This window comes from Micromys minutus (assembly GCF_963924665.1).
Source record: "Micromys minutus genome assembly, chromosome: 3".
Classification (NCBI taxonomy): Eukaryota; Metazoa; Chordata; class Mammalia; order Rodentia; family Muridae; genus Micromys; species Micromys minutus.
In genome coordinates, this window is record NC_137972.1 from 98,434,438 (window position 1) to 98,437,694 (window position 3,257).

The following is a 3,257-nucleotide window of genomic DNA, read 5'->3' on the forward strand; positions in this document are numbered from 1 at the left end:
ATTCTCCTGATTTTTATGTTTGCTCTCAGTAGAGTATCATGGGACAACCCCAAGATCCTCATGCCTAGACTTGTGATTTCAGGAAAACAGATACTGCAGAAGTAATGGCTATTTTGCTATTACATATTAAAGCACCGTCCAGGATGACCTTTATTCATTGATGCCCAATATAAGTCTCTGGTTAAACTTAAGAAAGGGAGAATGTCCAAGTCAATATTTCAAAGAGTAGACTGAAAGTGTACAATTTTATATTTGCCCCATAGTTGATCTGCAATGTTCCCATGAAAAGGCATTTTTCATTGCAAAAAATGAGATTATTAAACAAAGATTTTTTTTAACAAGCTCGCATTTAATAAGCCTGAAATCATTCTCAGCACATGGCATTGTACACGGGCATCTGTGGAAACAGATTCATTTTAACAGGTCGTAGTTTTAAAAAGTCATAGATACTGTGAGTTCTGTATAAACCGGTGGATGGCAAGTTAGTTCCTTTTGATTTATAAGACTCAATGTCACCGCAGAATAAAGAATTTAGCCAAAGAAAGCATTATTGGTCACTCGTATAGGACAGTGTTTTTTCTATAATTTGAAGCTTTCTGAATGGATGGGTTCAGGCCTGATCCAACTGTAAAAAGATTACTCAGTGAATAGACTATATGGGAACTGTACAAAGTGTCATTAACTTCCATCATTAAGAGCTTACCCAGCACTAAATCACTATTGCTAGTTAAAATAACCTGCTTCTGAGTCCCCACGGAGGCAGCCTGTGCACGCAGCCTAAATGCCCTGGCCACCTCATGTCCAGGGCGTGCCAATACAGTCCAACAGAAACTTTGGCTTTAGGAAGGAATCACAGACATTGAAAAGAATGGCGTTAATCATCAGTAAGTGTGCAGTGGGAGGAAGTGTGCTTCAGACAGCCTGGGCAGTGTGGGTTGCAGGTCACTCCTGCTGACACAGCTGCAGACACTAATTTGTACATGATGAGACAGTGAGAGAAAGCAGGCCCTTCCAAACAAACTTGAAAAAATATTCACAGTGGTTTGAATCAACAGAATGCATTTATGACAATTACATGTACAGACTCACGCACCCTAGGGCTCTCTTTATATCCTAAAGAAAACAAGCATTTACATTATTCATGATTTATACTAAGTTTTAAAAAAAGGTCAACTGCACACTCTCCCCTCGGTCAGAAAAAACTGCCAGGGTGTACAGCTTAACACCATCACCAGAGCTGTACACAAAAGGAACAGGTAAAACACACACACACACACACACAAAAAAAAAAAAAAAAAAAAAAAAAACTTTTTTGAGAATGGAGTGCTTCACTTGCTGCTATAACCAGCAAGTGCCAGCAGTAATCAAAATGGAGAAGGGCCCAACAGGTCTGCCTGGGCAAGCTGACCAGCACATCACAGTTTAAAAAGGAAGGTTATGTACGCTATGTTACAAGTCCCAACTAGGCAGTTACAAGTGACATCTATTTCTTTGCTTGCTTTGTGATCACCCGTGGCCGTGTGACAGGTCTCGGTGACAGGTCTCGTGGCGTTGGGCTTCTTTTTCTCTGCAGGCTTTAAAATCTGGAAGGAGCACATGAGGGTCTCGTCCACACTCATCATGGCGCCCGCATTGTCAAACTCGCCACAGTAGTTGGGTGCAGAAAACAGAGTCACTACCTGCCTCTTTGCAAAAAACTCATACCCATCTTCAACCACCTGATGGGCTCTACATAAAAGATCCAAATCATGCTTATGGAGAAATTTTGCAACCACTTCTGCACCAAATGTGAAGGACACTCCTCTGTCATTTTCACCCCAGCCTAAGACATCTTTATCGGGGTCAGACCACAAAAGATCACAAAGAAGACCTTGATCTGTACCTCAGTCGGTCTCATAATTCGCCGAATCTGCTCCATAGATTGAAGATCTGGTGATAAACGTCCTCCATGACAGCAGAATATCTTCTCGTCCACGATGGCTGCTATCGGTAAGCAGTTAAAACAGTCTGTGAACGTTTTCCACAGCTTAATGTTGTATCTCCTCTTACACTCATCATAAAATCAGTAGGTTCTATTGATGCTGGCACATTCATGGATTCCTCTGAGAAGAAAAAATTCTCCAGATACTTGATTTTGTAGGCCAGCAAGAGGCAGATTTTCTCTAGTGACTGTTTGCCTCTGTCCACATAGTCCCCGAGAAACAAATAGTTGCTTTCCGGAGGGAAGCCACCATATTTAAATAGAAGGAGCAAATCATAATACTGCCCGTGGATGTCACCACATATCTTGAGTGGTGCTTCAAGTTCTAAAAGGATAGGCTGACTGAGGAAGATCTCCCGAGATTTCAGGCAGAGTCCTCGGATTTCGTTCTCCTGGAGTTGGACATTCTTGCCTGGCTTGAACCCTCTTCCAGCAGCCATTGGATGATACTGTCAAATGTTGAGTTTATCGATATCCGCCATCCTTCACACCACGGAGCCCCAAGAGCGGTGGTGGCAGCGGCGGTGGCAGCAGCAGCCCCGGCGGGTCCCCCCCCACACCTCCCCCAGCTGCCCCGCTCCCGGCTTCCTCCTCCTCTCTCCACTGGAACCACGAGCTTAAACAAAGATTTTTAGAAATAGATGGATTTCTAGTGTCAGCTATCAATGAATGCACAGTAATTAAATATTATTCAAGTTTTATATACTTAAAGGTATAGGAGAAAGATTTTGGCCTTTGGCAAACAACAAAGACCTGGGGGATTAGACTGTATGTTACATACATAGTGTCAGGTGATATAATTATTCGTGAAGAAATTTCTCTCATCTAAGGTCACTAGAGATTTGATTGCTAACAAAAATCTGTTAAATATGTCAGGGTCCTAACCAACTCTCCCCATGCAAAACATTGGTGACTTCCATAGAAACAGAGAGAAATCTCTAGTTTTGATGGGGAAGTTGCCAAAAAATGTTCCCTGGGTCCCATGAGATGCTCCAGGAAAGGACTCTTCAGAAAGTAATCAATTTGGGGAGATCTAGTTAGCAGGTAGGTCAAGGAAGTTCCCAGTGACATCATCAGTAATCCCTTCCTTGAACATTCTTCTGTATCTAGGAGAGAACTAGAATCTTCTGTGATGTCAGCAGTGTTGTGACAACAACTGCTTGGGGGATATTCTTCCAGTGCTTTTTGGGTTCACAAGCAGGCATGTTTTCTTGGCTGCTCAGGCCATTTCAGAAGAAAAGTGGCGATCAAGGAGAGACCAATCCTAGGCAGAAGG

The 3,257-nt window shown here is 42.7% G+C and overlaps 1 pseudogene across 1 annotated transcript; it reads right to left on the reverse strand.

The window, feature by feature from the left end:
• Positions 1-554: 554 nt before the first annotated feature.
• On the reverse strand, positions 555-2,463 carry LOC308419181 (serine/threonine-protein phosphatase PP1-gamma catalytic subunit-like; annotated as a pseudogene). The gene is made up of 2 exons: positions 1,511-2,463; positions 555-625 (listed from the first exon to the last, which is right to left on the reverse strand). The product of its transcript is annotated as a serine/threonine-protein phosphatase PP1-gamma catalytic subunit-like (transcript).
• Between the last annotated feature and the right edge of the window lie 794 nt (positions 2,464-3,257).